The 17,389-nt window shown below is 35.4% G+C and overlaps 1 protein-coding gene and 1 pseudogene across 1 annotated transcript in view; one reads left to right on the plus strand and one right to left on the minus strand.

The window, feature by feature from the left end:
• Positions 1 to 17,389, minus strand: part of EYS (eyes shut homolog) — a 1,499,666-nt gene that overhangs the window by 219,944 nt on the left and 1,262,333 nt on the right. The gene's annotated exons all lie outside the window — the stretch shown is intronic.
• LOC115296688 lies at positions 7,413 to 7,775 on the plus strand (annotated as a pseudogene).

Raw genomic sequence — 17,389 nt, forward strand, 5'->3', positions numbered from 1 at the left:
CATTAGGTCTCTCTTGTTTTCCTGCTAGACCTATGAGTGCAAACATATGGTTTCTGTCCTTCTCTGCCTGGCTTACTTCGCTCAGCATGACACCCTCAAGGTCCATCCACTTTCCTACGAAGGGCCATATGTCATTCCCTCTCATTGCCATGTAGTACTCCATTGTGAATATATACCATATCTTCTTGATCCATTCATCAGGTGATGGTGTCTCTCTCTTTCAAAAATAAATAAATATTAAAAAATTAAAAAAAATTACATTTGTTCATACTAAAATTTATTCATTATTCTATTATAGGACTGAGTCTAAGGTAGTTTTTCATATGAGGGAAAATAGTGGGAAATAGAAGACAAAGGTAAAATCTGTGTAGGGAAATAAAGCATAAAATAAATTAGTGCTCATGAAAATTACCTTATACAACTTAAAATGGACCTATTCATTTAATAGACAAATGAATCCCTAGGATATAAGAAACTAGTTAGTGGTGGGGAGGTGGAGGTAGATAAAGCAGTTGTCTTCTGAAGGTGTTTCTAGAGGTACACAGGAAAGACACTGTCATTCTCTGAGAGGTCAATTTTCACCGAAACCAGAGGAATCAGGGCCAGCACAATAATATTGGCCATGTAGGTTACCATTAATGGGAGCTGACAGATTTGTGCTACGTCTTCAAGGCTCACTCAAACTCAGTTAGCAAGTGATGCTGGGAAGATTTTATTCAGAGATACAAACTGGGACCTCCTGACTGCCAGGCTCATGAGGCAAAAATGAAAGCAGGGAGTTCAAAGAGTGCTTATCTTTACTGATTATACGAAACAAACAAAAAGGAGAATATTTTTTTTCCCTCATCTATAGTTTTTTTGCTCTTCTTTAAAGAGCCCCAGTCTAGCAGCTGGTGCTTTCATGCTGCTCTGTCTTATCTTCTATCTATTGTAAGCAATGCCTGACCAATGAGAGGACACACTGGAATACATCATTTGAAAGTGATAGAGATACATTCACTGGGTATACATTGTTATTATTAGCAGTGGCCTCTTATAATGGGATAATTTGCTTTGTTTAATAGAATTTATGTATCTTTTATGAACTAAGCATTGGATTTTCCTCAGGTACTTTACCTTTAAATTCTTTTTAAAAAAGTAAACTCTATGCCCGATGTGGGGCTTGAACTCAACACCCCCAGATTAAGCGTCACAGTCTCATAACTGAGCCAGCCAGGTGCTCCTCCCCAAGAACTTTAAAATATTGAACATCATCCTTCACGTGAGTTAAGCAGAAACATGTTTTTACCATTTAAAGATTAGGAAGTTGAGTACCCGAGAGGCTATTTTAGGTCACACAGTCCCTACCCGACCGAGCTGGGTTTGGTAACTGTCGTAGCTGGAAGATGGAGACAAAGATTGAAGTGAATTCCAGAAACACACACACACACACACACACACACACACACACACACACACAACAATGCTGCCAATGACTCAAATACAGAAAAGGTGAGGAAAAAATCTTCCCTCAAGCCTCTGGAGGTAGGGTGGTTCTACGGACACCGTGATTTCATAGTTCTGGATTCGAGAACTATGGGAAAATAGATTTCTCCTGCTTTAGGTCACCCAGTTTATGGTAATTTGGTTAAAGCAGCCACAATGAGCAAACGCAGAGCAGAAGGTTTTCTTTTTTTAATGAAACAATGTTAAAAATTAGAGGCAAGGATTTGAATATTAGCAGTGTTCAATAATCAAAATGAAATTCAGACATAAATGAGATTAGAATGTGTATATATCAAATTTTAAGTGGACACCTTATTAAGGTATACAGATAATCTAAATGATTTAGGTTGAATATCTCAGTTGCAGAGTGGTTATGAAGAAGATCAGATAGCAAAAGTGTATCTCTTTTTTTAACATTTTCACAGTATAGTTAAATTTGACCGGAAACACTAATGTAATAAACACAAATCTATTACAAATATCTACATTTAGTACCTGCATTTATTGCGATTCAAATAGAGTAATAAAAACATTCTAACAGATCTCTTTAAAGTGCAAAGGGGACTATGCTCACCAATTTACTAAACACTAAGGGTGAACACAGTCATAGTCGTACCTGGAAAAGAAACGGTAAAAATATATTCAGCAATCCAGTCCTTTATTATTTGATACTTTGAAATCTAAAAACATTTCCTTTGAATTTGTTTTTAATTACCTGTTGGGGGAAGGATTATGTTTGCTATCTATGATAAAGGGAAATATTTATGTTCAAAGCTTTTTACCAATTGCAGATGTTTTGTTGACAATCAAAGTAGCAAACATTTCCATGGAGGTTTACTTTAACCTCCAACCAGCTGAGAATCTAGGGTCTTAATCTTGGGGAGAATAATACAAATTTTGAAATCATAAGTTCTTTAGGCCAAAGGGAGTTCTCAGTGGTGGTGCTGTAGATGGATGGAGAAAGCTTGTCCTTCTTTTCAAAGACCTTCTGGGGAATCAAAGTGTGTTGTTGTCACTTCTATATTACATTGTGAAGTGTAAATGGGAGGACAAGCAAGTGTTCACAAATGAGGAAACTTACCAACTTTATTAAAGGATCTTTGAATATTTTCTCTACTCAAAAGCATTTTCTGAACTGAGAGGGGCTCTCATTTTCCTAATGCCTTGGCCAGAGCCTAGAATTCCCTGACGTGATAGTTTTCAAAGAAAAAAGAAAGCACCAGATGTAACAGGAATATTAAAATACACAAATGGTTGTTTCATTCTGAATGATTAGGTATAGGGTTATACGAATCAAGCTACTTTCCTTTCTAGCACTTAGAAGAAAAAAAATGATCCTTCTCCCCTTTTCTTTCTTCATGGTCTTTTTGCAAAGCATCATAATACAACACAGGTCCATGCACTTTTTACTAGCAGAATAAAATAGTCTGACAAACTTTATAAAGAAGAATTTCTCATGTTAACAGTTATATATCTGTAAATGCAAACATGAACAGGGTAAACTGTACTCAGAACCCAGGAGTCTCAGTGGTTGGAAAGACTTGAGATGCATGGTCCATTCTCCTACTTAAAAGAAGATACTTTTTAAAGGTTTTGTAAAGGATGAATTTCAACCTGTTTGAATATTCCATTGAAAGAGAGCTCATTATGTCATGAAGCCATCTCTTCATTGTTTAACAGTTCTGCCAGTGTTTGTATAAAAGTCATTCTGTGTGTGTGTGTGGGTGCATGTGTGCACAGGCATGACATGTGTGTGTGTTAGGTATGCTTTACTGAAGATTTTCTTAAACCAGGTTCTGGGTTCAACACCATACATGGATTATATCAAGGCACTGTTTCTCAATCTGGGTTTCTTTTTTGCCCCATTTACTCCTAGGGAACATCTGGCAATGTCTGGAAAAATCTATCACAACAGCAGAGGGAGTGTGCCACTGACATTTAGTAGAAAAACGTAGGTCACCAATGCTATGAAACATCTTATAATTCACAGGGCGGCCCCTAATAACAAAGCATATATCTCTAAATTATCAACAATGTTTGTCTTGAGAAACCCTGATTTGCAGTAAAAGCAGAATGAATGTTTACTAGCTAAATAAGTGTAGGTCTTGTTATAAAAATGAGGGGCAAAGGAACATGTGTTCTTTTTCCTCTATAGTAAAATACAATGAAGGACTATAAAAAGAATATTTTAGAATTTTTAAAAATGCTTATTTATGTTTGAGAGGGAGAGAGAATGAGAGAATGAGTGAAAGTGCAGGGGAGGGGTGGAAAGACAGAGACAGAATCTGAAGCAGGCTCCAGGCTTTGAGCTGTCAGCACATAGCTCAACGCTGGGCTCAAACTCATGAACTTCATGAGCTGTGAGATCTTGACCTGAGCCAAAGTCAGTTACTTAACACAGCCACCCAAGTACCACTAAAAATATTACTTGGTAACATTTTGTTATTTGCATGCAACATATTCACATGACTCAAGATTCAAAAGGTATGCAAGGCTATGTATGCAGTCCAAAATCTTTCTTCTATCTCACACCTGGCCGAACCAAGTCCTGTTCATTGAGGAACCGGTGTTACCAATTTCTTGTTTATTTATCCAGAAACCCTCTATGCATCTGTAAATGCACACATCTATACACACATGTGTACACAAATGCAATATACATTCTTACCATCATGTTTTTATTACTTAATTCATTTTGGAGATAGTTTGTGTTCTACCACGACACAAAGAGTTTCCATCTTTCTTTTTAAGGTGGTAGAGTATTTTATTGTTTGGATTTCACTTTACTTTATGTAACCACTCCTCTCTCCATGGATACTTAGAATATTTCCATTTTTTATACAAGTAGATTCTACAAGTAGAATTACCAAAGAAGAAAGTTTGTGTTTGTAATTTTTATTGGATATTTTCCAAGTTACCCTTCGTTAAAGTTGTACCTGTTTCCATTTTGTAATTTTTCAAATTTGTTCTGTTTATACCTTCTCATCAAAAACTTTCTAGAAAAAATAAAGAGGTTGGCACACTAGACAGTGTTTTTTGCCTATCATTTTCTCAGGACTCAGGTATCCAGAATCTGCCCACAAGAGGCTTTTTTTTTTTTTAAACCTGCTTTTAATTGTGGCAAAACAGATAAAACATAAAATTTACCTTTTTAACTATTTTGAAGTGTAAAAGTCAGTGACATTAAGTATATTTACAATATTGTGCAATAGTCACCACTATTTCCAAATTTTTTCATCACTCCAAATGGAAACTCTATACCTATTAAGCATTAATTCCCCAGTGTCTCCCCAATAACCTCAAATCTAATTTCTGTGTCCATGAATTTTTCTATTCCAGACATTTCATGTAGGAGGAATCATATAATATTTGTTCTTTTGTGTCTGGCTTATTTCACCTTAGCATGAAGTTTCCAAGGTCCATCCATGTTGTAACATGTATTAGAATTTCATTCCTTTTTAGGGCATCTTTTTCTTTTTTAATCTATCTCGATGGACACATATATATGTTCACAGCTTTTGGCTACTGTGAACAATGCTGCTATGAATACTAGAAAACAAAAAACCATTTGGGTCCCTGTTTTCAGTTCTTTTGAGTATATACTTAGGAGCAGAATTGCTGGGTCATATAGTAATATTATATTTAACTTTTTAAGGAAACATCAAATTGTTCTCCACAGTGACAACTATTTTAGATTCCTACCAGCATTATATTAGGGTTCCAATTTTTTCACACCTTTGCCAATAACACTTGTTATTATTCATTTTGAAAATAAAGTTATAGCCACTGTAGTAGGTATACAGGGGTATCTCATTGTAATTTTGATTTGGATTCCCTTAATGACTAATGACTTTGATCATGTCTTCATGGGCCTATTGACCTTTTATCTGTCTTCTTTGATGAAATATCTGTTCAGGTCCTTTGCCTGTTTTAAAATTAGGTTGTCTGTCTTTTTATTGTTTGTCTTTTATTGTTTATTATTCCTCCTAATACCCTGAGTCAAACCTTACTCAAATTAATTTTTACCCATTCATCATAAGTCTGCTTCCTTGAGAGAAGACAGAATCCTTTTACTCTAATAGGCACATAGCCATTAAATTTGGTTTCTTGCCCAATGCTGGCAAGATATAATTTACCTTTTCAGGAGGATTAAGATAATGGTGAAAAGTATCAAGGATTTTATTTTCTAAAATATTTTAGGTAAACTGTTCAAGGGATAATCTTACCTCTGAATCTGAGAGAGAGTATTTGTAAATACATTCATAAGCAATGAATGATAACTCTAATAAAGAGGTTAATTATCTAAAATAGGTCAGAAATTATTTTGCAGACATTTTTAAACAAATTATTAAAACCTAGGCAAAATTTCTTGTCTATTCAAATTCAACTGAAAATATATAGTAGGTTAATTTAATTACATTCAGATTAGGTGTGACTAAAAAGGTAATAAAACAAATATAATTCCTGGAAAAATGAGAAATTTAAAGTTTTCTAGAACCTCCCAAATTATACTAATAATTCTTTATGTATAGAAATTCAATAGCTAAAAAGTAATACAGACAGAAATGAGATCAGAATATATATAGGGGTGCCTGGGTGGCTGAATTGGTTAAGCAGCTGACTGTTGGTCTCAGCTCAGGTCTTGATCCCAGGGTAGTGAGTTCAAGTCCTGCACTGGGTATTAAAAAAAAAAAAAACAAACTTAAGAAAAAGAATATGTACATATTAAATTATGAGTGGACCTACACTTTTAGTATGTACAGATAATCAAAATGACTTGGCTTTAATAAATATTTAGCTGTAGAGTAGCTGAGAAAAAAAATCAGAAAGCAATAATATCTTTCCCCTTGAACATGTTCACAATGCAGCTTAATTTGTTACGAACTTTGATTTAATCAATGTAAATTCAGCAAAGTAAATGGAAGTAAAATAGTTCTAGATTCCTAATAGATTGTCATTGGTCAGGCCTGTATTTTGTTATGGTTTATAACAGGAGTGTATTCAAATTAAATGTTAGACAAAATTCTTGTTCCATTAAGTGTTAAATCAAAAATAACAACAAAAAAGTTGAAGAAAATGACAAAGTAATTGTATTGAAGACAACACAAAGTAATGATATCACCAACACTACTACTGCTACTAATACTAATCACTAATAGTTGATTAAGATTTACTAAATGCCAAGTACCAAGTGCTTTTATATACTACATAGATTAACTCACAACAACCTCCAAAAGTAGATAATGTTATCTTATAGTGTCTACTTTACAGATAAGGGAATGGAAGCAGGAGATTGTAAGCAATTTGTCCAACCTCACAAGGAGCAAATCCAGGATGTGGCCCCAAATAGTCTGGCTTTAAATCTGCATACTTAACTCTTTCATCAGTATTCCCCAAACTTGTTTCCACACTGGCATTTCCTGGAGGTCCTACAAAAACACTGATCAGGCCACATCCCCAACCAATTAACTCCCAATCTCTAGGGATGTAACACAGGCACATATATATATTTTTGAAGCTACCCAGGTGATTCCAGTGTGCAAAGTTGGGAATCCTACATGGCCTTAAACCGTGGAAGTCAAAGAAACCAGATTATCAAGCAGAAAACCTACAAGTGGAGCATTAAGAAGAAAGAATAATTTTAAACATAAAATTAACCACAAAAATTATACATGAAATTCTTAAACCACTAAAGAAAAAAAGAATTTAAGCTGGAGCAAAATAAAATTGGGTAACTTGAGTATTAACATTCTATTCACCCACATAATTGAAGTAATGAGGATTTTAAAGAAAAGGGTGTCTGCTCTTTATTTGGAATGAAAGTGGTATTATGTTGAGAAATAGGCAATAGATAGACAATTCTAAAATTCAAATGGGGGCCCTAAATCGTAGCAAATCAGCAGCTACAGTTGTACTGTTCTGTCTTCAGCTTCAGGATGTTTCCCATGGTCAGAAATGGTCTAAGTTGTCTCTGAGTTCAAAGCATTCAACAAACAATTGCAAGGCAAAGCCATCAGAAACGGACACCTGATTTCCATGACAAATACGGTAATGCTGTATTAGCTAGTGGAGCCACCTTCTGTATGGGCTTATACAGGAACACAAATTGGAATAGAATGGAACCTGTCCCCTGTTGGCAGAGTTACCCCAAAGGAATGGAGAGATCAGTAATCATCCCAGCTGGTGTAATAATGAATTGTTTCAAAACCAACTCATAATTGATGCTAAGTAAAAGCACTGAGCACCCATTGAAATATGGCCTGATTGAAGAAATAAAGTATATTTGAAACCTTAAAAAAATAAATAAAATTCAAATGGAGCCAGAAAAGACCCTGAACAGCCAAAGTAATGTTGAAAAGCAAAGCAAAGTGGGAGGCAATATAATTCTGGGCTTTAAGATGTATTACAAGGCTGTCGTCATTAAGACAGTATGGCACTGGCATAAAAACAGACACATAGATCAATGGAACAGATAGGGGACTCAGAAATGGACCTAAAATTATATAGTCAATCTTTGACAAAGCAGGAAAGACTATCCAATGCAAAAAAAAAAATAGTCTCTTCAACAAATGGTACTGGGAACACTGGCAGTGACATACAGAAGAATGAAACTGGCCCACTTTCTGACACTATATACAAAAATAAATTCAAAATGGATGAAAAATCTAAATATGAGAAAGGAAGTCATCCAAATCCTAGAGAGAAACACAGGCAAAAACCTCTTTGAACTCAGCTGTAGCAGTTTCTTATTATACATGTCTCTGGAGTTTTGGAAACAAAAGCAAAAATGAAGTACTGGACTTCATCATGATAAAGCTTCTGCACAGTGAAGGAAACAATCAGCAAAACTAAAAGGCAACCAATGGAATGGGAGAAGAAATTTGCAAATGACATATCTGATGAAGGGTCATTATCCAAGATCTATAAGGAACTTATCAAACTGAACATTCAAAAAACAAATAATCCAGTTAAGAAATGGGCATAAGAAATTAATAGATATTTTTCCAAAGAAGACATACAAATGGCTCACAGACAAATGAAAAGATGCTCAACATCACTCATCATCAGGGAAATACAAATCAAAGCTACAATGAGATACCACCTCACACCTGTCAGAGTGGCTAAAATGAACAATTCAGGAAACAACAGATGTTGTCAAAGATGCACAGAAAAGGGGAACTCTCTTGCACTGTTGGTGACAATGCAAACTGATGCAGCCACTCTGGAAAAACAGTGTGGAGGCTCCTCAGAAAGTTAAAAATAGAGCTACCCTATGACTCAGCAATTTTAGTACTAAGTATTTACCCAAAGGATACAAAAATACTGATTCAAAAGGGCACCCCCCCAATATTTATAGCAGCACTATCAACAATAGCCAAATTATGGAAAGAGCCCAAATGTCCATCCACTGACTGATGAATGGATACAGAGGATGTACCATTACACACACACACACACACACACACACACACATACACACACACACACACACACACACACACACACACACACACACACACACTGGAATATTAGCCATCAAGAAGAATAAAATCTTGGGGGTGTCTGGGTGGCTTAGTTGGTTAAGCATCTGGCCCTTGATTTTGGCTCAGGTCATGATCTCACCGTTCATGAATTTGAGCCCCATGTCCAGCTCCATGCAGACAGTGTGGATCCTGATTGGGATTCTTTCTTCACTCCTCTCTCTATACCCCTCCCAACTCATTCTCTGTCTCTGTCTCTGTCTTAAAATAAACTTAAAAAAAAAAAGAATGAAATCTTGTCATTTGCAATCATGTGGATGATACTAGAGTGTACTATGTTAAGTGAAATAAGTCAGAGAAAGACAAGTATGATATGATTTCACTCATATGTGGAATTTAAGAAGCAAAACAGATGAATATAGGTTATGGGAAGAAAAAATAAGATAATAACAGAGAGGGATGTGACCCAAAAGACTCTCAACTATGGAGAACAAACTAATGGTTGCTGGAGGGGAGGTGGTTGGGAGATGGGCTAAATAGGTGATGGGCATTAAGGAAGGGCAGTTGTTGTGATGAGCACTGGGTGTTTTATGTAAGTAATGCATCATTAAATTCTATTCCTGAAACCAATACTACACTACATGTTAGACTTGAATTTCAATAAAATCTTGGAAGAAAAAGATAGAGAATTCAAAGATTCTTACCATTCCCTGGATTCAATGTATAATAATAGTTCAAAGTTTATAATATTCTCTAAAATCAAGTAGGCAAAAATTCTTATTTTCATAATTGAGATATAAAAAATAGTGTTTTCCTTTTTCCTCTAAAAGGGTTGTATATATGAAACTAGAATACATGCTGCATGGATTTCCAGTACAAACCAAACAGGAAGTCAGGAAAGAGAACATCAACTACAAACTCAAACATATGTAAGATATCTTTTCTTGCTCTTTATTTGGAACCTAATTTTGAATGCTCATTGTCATGTGTCACATACACTGCAGAAGTATAAGAAGTAGACAATAGTGAAAGAACTAGAAGTGATGTAAGAATGTGTGAAATTGGGCAGGTAGGTTAACTTTCTGGATCCTCAGTTTATTCATCTCAAGGGTTGTCAGACTTTTACTGTAGAGTGCCAGGTAGCAATATTTTAAACTTTGCAGGCTACCTACAGTCTCTTACATCTTTTTCTCCTTCCTCCTCCTCCTCCTCCTCCTCCATGCCATCCTTTAAAGATGTGAAAACCATTCTTAGCTCATGTGGCTGTACAAAAATAGACTGTGGCCAGATTGGCTTATGGTTTGTAGTTTGCCAACCCCTGATAAGATACTGCATTTCAAAAATAGCACAATCTAATGCATTGGTTCTCAGTCAGGGGTGATTTTGTCCTTTTTCAGGGAATGTTTGTCAATGTCTGGAGACATTTTTGGTTGTCACCTGGGGTGGGGGGACCTACAGTGTTATGGACATGTAGCATGTAGAGGCCAGAGATGTTGCTAAACATTCTACAATGCAAAGAACAAGCTCTCACAGTACTCATCTGTCCCAAAGGGTCAGTGGGGCCTAGTTTAAGAAGCTCTTGACTAATGGTCATTTTATTTTAATTAAAGGAACAGTAAAGAGATTAAGCATTGCAGGAAGCCAGGTTTTCTGAACTCATAAGCTGAGCAAAACTCTCCTTGTGAGGCAAGGTGGGTTTGCAAGGCCTCCCACCATCAGATGGCAAATGGCGGCTACACCCACTCAACCCCCACTCAATTTCTGCTTGAGCACCAGCCCCCAAGGCGCTGACTGACTGATATCAGGAATGACTTGCCTTCTTATGCTAAAAATATGCGAACTGTACCTTATAAAAAACTTATTTTAGGAGTTTCTTTTTTTGTGATTATAGGAGCAAATATTACACTTCCTGAGAAAACCTGTTTTTCTTCTCCTTGAAACACAGGTTATCGACCCCTACTCACAAAAGAACTAACTCTTGCTTTTGCTATGGTAAAAACATTGCCTTGTATTTGAATGCTAAAGATACCTTCCTTCCCCAAGTGATAAGCATCTAGTCTCCTACTTCATTCACTATTGATAAAGGTTATGCATGAGTCTTCTACCAATCTATGTTCTGGGAAATTTTACATACCAAAGAATTTGTCATCAGAAATCATTGTCTAAAGCAATTGCCACTTTTGTTTTGTACCCCATACATTTTTTCAATAAATAAAGCCGACTCGCGGGTCAGTGGAGAGATGCTGCCTGGTGAGCAGAAAGAAGCCAAGCCTCTCTTGCTCTCTTTTGCCGACACCTGTCCATCCTTCAGGGAGCCCTGGACCTGCTGGAGCTGGACTCTGGCAAAGCGTATTTAATCTTCCTTCATCCAGGATTGTGGTTAATTTATGTTTATTCAATCAGTGAGACAGATCTGCCTAACAGTGTTGGAATGACTTAAACAAGCTCTGAAATCCTGCAAGCTATACTGCCATGGAGAAAATCCATAAAGATGAATTTGATAATTCAAATCATGAGAGTCAAGTGCAGTTACAGCCTTAAATATCTGTGATTCACAGAGAGGAGAAGGGAACTAAGTAGGCAGTAATAGACATGGAACTGTGACATATAAAATAAGTTCACACCACTGAATGAGAAAACCAGAGCCAGGCATTGCTATTACTCTGAAGATAGTACTTTTGTGCCTAGAATATGTTTATTTTCACCTGTCCATAAAATTGTGATATATCTTTTATGAAATTGGGGTAAAGAATCATGTGAGACGCATCTGGATCACTGAAAACGTGCAAGGGAAATTTACACATTACTCATTCCAGTAAGAGGATAATGCTCAAATTGACACTTCTAGTTTTTATTCTTACTGTGTAATAATTGCATTTTCATAGCCTGGCATTTTTTTCTTTAAAAAAACTTTTCACTGTACAAATATTCACCTCTTTAAATTCTACCACATTTAACATTATATAAAAAAGTGAGTGATTATTAGGAAACCTGATCATAAATTTTCAGAAATTCACTCTAGCATATCCTATTAAAATTGGATTCTAGGCTCACCTAGATGTGAGTTCTACCTCTGATGTTATTGGAGGCATTAGTTCGTATTAGCAATAAAAAAACCAGTGTTGCATGTTTGAGAAGATTTTGAGAATTCTGATTTCTACTTGTTATTTCTGTAATGACCAAGCAAGTAATCTTTTAAGAGATCTTACATAGCTAATTCTATTGTGTAACACAGTAATGAAAACTGACATTTTAGATCTATCTGGAGAGGTATGTTTGTTGCTTTTCTTTTATTCTAGACATGCAAAGATGATAGATCTGTGAAGTGTGATAGAGCTGGGGTTGAGGATGAGGAGTAGCGAGAGATAATGCTGACATGTGAGCCATAGCTACACACACCTCAGATCATGGAGAGCTTTAAAAATCATATGAATGAATTTGGGTTTAGGCTACTGAAAGTTTAATTTGGGAAAGCAAAATAATCAGATTTGTGTTGTATTGACATTATTTCAGATAATATTTAGCGACATTATTTTGGAAGTCCTATGGAAGAAGGATTGGAGGGGCTTATAGTTGAGAGAAGGAAACCACTGAGAAGGACACAGAAATGAATCAGGGGAGCAAGAGGGTTTGTTCACTAAGGCTCTTGTTCACTAAGAGAAAGGGGGCAGATTAAGAGACTGATCAATATTCTGGGAGTGAGGAAACATGAGCCTGGATTGGCTGTCAAGGGGGAAGGTAAAGAATGAGACTGAGTAAAAACTCTGACCACTGATTTAGGATCCTTGTGAAAACACTTCATCTGTATCATCTCTTTTAGTTTATGATGTAAACATTATTATCTAAGTTCTGCAGATGAAGACACTTGGGTTAAGCAACTTGCCTAGGACCATACAAAGAAAAGCTGCAAAGCTAGGATTTGAATCTAGGATCATTTACTGTCAGAGCACATGCTTTCAACAGTTCTCAATAACTAGGATGCATAATACTGGAGGAAGAGGGTATTGGTGATGTTAGATAAGACAAAACATTATGTTTTAGAAATGTGGAGCCTGAGATGGTTATGGAATACATAGCTAGATCATATACTAGGCAACTAAATGATCAGAATTTTAAATTTGGTTTTATACTATCCTTCTATATTATATGCCAGCTTATTAGATTTTACAATGATGACAATGGCAAATATTTATAGAGTATGTCCCAATCTACAAAGACCAGTGATAATACAAGCATGCTATAGAACATGTTGGGAAATAGACCATAGAAAAGGTCCTATTAACTTCTTCATTAGTCATTTCTAACTATATTACACATTAACACTTCAGTACACTTCACAAAATAGCAATTTGAGCTTTTATTCAACCACATTTACTAGAAAAGTGGGAACTAAATTAAATACAATCTAGAAAACAAATAGTGCAAAAAATTTCATGAATATTAATAGAAAACCAGACAAATGTAATGTGCTTGAGTTTGTATCAAAAATGTACAATTCATTCTTTTATGCAATTGCTATTTCCAAACAAGATGGATTGCTTTAGTCACTTTAAAAAATGTAAAATGTAAAAGATTCATGGAAGAAAGAAGATAGGCTCAGATTATGAGAAATAGGTTTCTTAATGAAGGAAAGAGGTTTTGAATAACGTGTTCTCTTTGGCAGCATCTTAACAAGATCATATTCAGTGAACATGAATCATTAGTAAACTATGAAACAATAAACAAATACACATATCCAGATAAGACTGTAGATTGCTGTGGATTTGCTAGAAAGTCCCATCTGTTATTATTTCTGATTTTTTTTTTACCTTGTCTTAAAATCATTATAGGGTACTGGTAGTCAATGTGAATTGTATGTCTGATACAAAACACATCAGGGTTTAATTTATTGAATGGTATTTCATTAGTTCAGATGAGTTGAAATGTGGCATTTCATTTTTGAAAACTGTGTGGGAACATTCATCATATAGATGCTTAAATTACAATTTAGACACTGAGTAAAGTTTCAGTGTATCTGAATAAAATTGAATAAACATTCCAAATGAACCAAAATTCATTTTAGATCAAATTGACTTTTTCTGATTAGTGATGGCTGGCTTAAAGTTTCCTCATATAAGATTAATCAGAGTCAATGTCTTTTTCCACCCCTCCCCATTTTTATTAAATGATATGAGATGATTCCTTATTCTTGGAGCTGTTTTCATGAAGTAGGACATTTTTAGTGGTTTGATTTATTTATTTTACCTGATTTCAAAATGCCTGATGCACAAATGAAGGAATCAACTCAGCTGGGTACTTTAATCTGTACAATTAAAAGTTTTAATAGATCATTCACTCATTTATCTGTACTTTACTAAAGTATTATTGTGATAATTACTAAAAAAGAAAGATGAACTCTTTTGGATAGGAATGTAACCTGAGTTAAGAGCTTGGGGAACAGTAAAGTTTCTGCTGCTGTCATTACTAGATTAATGCAGTTTTGAAAAACAGCAAACTGTTCCCTGTTTCTTGAATAGTAACCATAAAATCTACTAAGATATTTCTGCCAGAGTCAAGTTGGTAGTGACTTTGGTTGTGAAACAAATTAAAATACATTCAAAAAGAGTAAAATGTCTCCAAGTCAGTAGGAGAAAGGCTGGTTGCATTTAATGAATTATTGGTTCTCCTAATTTGAAATGTAGCATTGGTTAAGCAATGTAGGATCCTCTTGCACATGGAGAAATCTATACCCTGTCTTATATCTGGGAAAGTATATGTCAGCTTTACTTTTCGTCCTTTGGTTTGTGTTAAGTTTTTTAAATTATTTTAATTTTATTTATTTTTGAGAGACAGAGAGACAGAGCATGAGCAGGGGAGGGACATAAAGATAGGAGACACAGAATCCAAAGCAGGCTTCAGGCTCCACGCTGTCAGGACAGAGCTCAACATGGGGCTCAAACCCATGAAATGCGAGATCATGACATGAGCTGAAATTGGATGCTTAACCAACTGAGCCACCCAGGTGCCCCTGCTTTAAGTTTTAAATGCTCATTATGGGTGTCTGGGTGGCTTACTGGGTTGAGTGTCTAACTCTTGATTTCAGTCAGGTCATGATCTCACAGTCTGTGAACTTGAGCCCCTCACTATTAAACACTCTTACTATATTGTGTTAACTATATGCTCATATTTCATTGCTTTTTAAAAAGATTTCCCAATGGGTGTTATATTTAATATTTCTAGAGTTCCACAAAAATATCAGTAAATCAATAGATCAAATATAACACCTTCGATTACAATTCCAAAACCCAAGCTGTATGTGTATAAAGAAAAGAGGGAAGAAGTTGAAGTTCAGAAAGGTTAAATGTCTTGCTTTAGAGGTCAGAAGAGTACTTATGACTCCAAATTTCAGATTTTCTTCACTAACAACAGAGAAGACTTCCCCTGCTTTTCTTGCTGCCAAGGAAGAAAAATAACTATGATATGTGGAGGCCATGATGCATGAGACGTAGATTTTCTGTCACTGTGTCTCGGCCACTTCTGAACGTATCCAATCGTGGACTCCAGGTAACAAATTGTGGAGGCCAGAAATGATTACTTATATGAAGAAGACAGTGTTACAGTTTGAAGTTTAGAGTTTCTTTTACTTTTAGAATTCGATTCTTTTGGGGGTTTAGGGTTATCAGTTCTTAATATAGGAAGAATGAATAGGATTTATAGACACTAGGGATTTAGTATGAGCCTTTTGCATATGGAATCTTCTTTTATCAGGAAATGAGATAATTTTAAATTTTTTAAATTAATTTTTGTTAACATTCGTTTGTTTTTGAGAGAGAGAGAGGGAGGGAGGAAGGGACAGAGAGAGACTGAGACAAGGAATCTGAAGCAGGCTCCAAGCTCTGAGCTATCAGCAAAGAGCTTGATGTGGGGCTCTAACCAACAAGTCGTGATATCCTGACCTGAGCTGAAGTCAGACACTTAACCGACTCAGCCACCCAGGTGCCTCAAGAGATAACTTTTAAATAGAGACAAAAGTATTGTAAAACAAGTGAATATTAGAAATGGTAGAGTGAGGACAAATTTGGGGAAAATGGACCTTGATAAATATTTTAGAAGGAGAAATTACAGGGCACGTTCTTTTCAAGTTAAAGCTATTGTTTATGAGTAATTATACTTTTATTTATTTACCCTCTGTATTTTTTAAAAAGGTTTTATTTAAATTCCAGTTAATTAACATATGGCATAATATTAGTTTCAGGTGTATAATATAGGGATTCAAAACTCCCGTACAACACCTGGTGCTCATCATGGCAAGTGCCCTCCTTATTCCCCATCACCTAAACCATCCCTCAACCCCTCCTCTCTGGTAGCCGTCAGTTTATGCTCTATGGTTAAGAGTCTCTTTCTTAGTGTGTCTCCTTCTCCCCTACCACTCTCCCTGCTTTGCTTATTTGTTTTGTTTCTTAAATTCCACAAATGAGTGAAACCATATAGTATTTGTCTTTCTCTAATTCTTGTCAGATCCCCTGACAAAATATTTTGGGTTTGACATCCTGAAATTTGTGCAAGTATACTAGGAATCAATCAACTGGGATAAAGGTATGGATTGGCGTCTTAATGTTTATTTAAATGGAAACAATATTTTCCTGAAATTTATTTGTGAAGCAGGTGTGTACCAGTGGCCTACTGGGTAGGAGTTTAAACTATAAGATTACAAAATTAAGGAGCTATAAATTTTCTTATTTAGGGATTAGCCACAATAGTAAGGATTCTGATGTGCAGGGTTAAATGTTAATGCTAATAAAATAGGGTTTATTTCTGAGTTCCTAATATCCACATTTCAGACTTAAATTTGTTCCTAGAAAGCTAACTTCATAGCACTGGGACTGAAAGGGATGGGGGAAAATCCTTAAATGGCAAGAGCCCCAGGATTGTGGTGATCCAAAATTCTCCAGGGAAAACATTTTGGAAAGGATTTTTCTTCCTTTTTTTCCTAATTATTTAAGATTTTTATCTTGATAATTATGACTTCTCAATAATAATAATCACCTTTATTAAAAGGATTTTTTAAAAATAAAGTTTACAGTTAGATTGTAAATATTTTCTATCTGGAGATATGCGGATAATAACATTATTACTAAAAACAAAACAAAGATAATGTAGACATATGGTGTGACAGAACTTGCAAAGTTAATTTTTCTTAGTTGGCAATTTCTTATCAGATTCCAAATTAGAATTGGAAAACATATTTTTGGTAAACTAAAGTTTTGTGGGGGGGGAGATATACTTTTTAAATAGCTACTTTATCTTTGCAATTACTACAGTACACAAATTGGGAGTTTTCATATGCTATATTTAAATCTAGTAAAAAAAATTGGGTATTTGTACTAAAACTTTGCTTCTATCCTCTGTGCTTGTTTTAAGATGGTAATGCATGGAAGATGCTT

This window comes from Suricata suricatta, chromosome 7 (genome assembly GCF_006229205.1).
Source record: "Suricata suricatta isolate VVHF042 chromosome 7, meerkat_22Aug2017_6uvM2_HiC, whole genome shotgun sequence".
Taxonomy (NCBI): Eukaryota; Metazoa; Chordata; class Mammalia; order Carnivora; family Herpestidae; genus Suricata; species Suricata suricatta.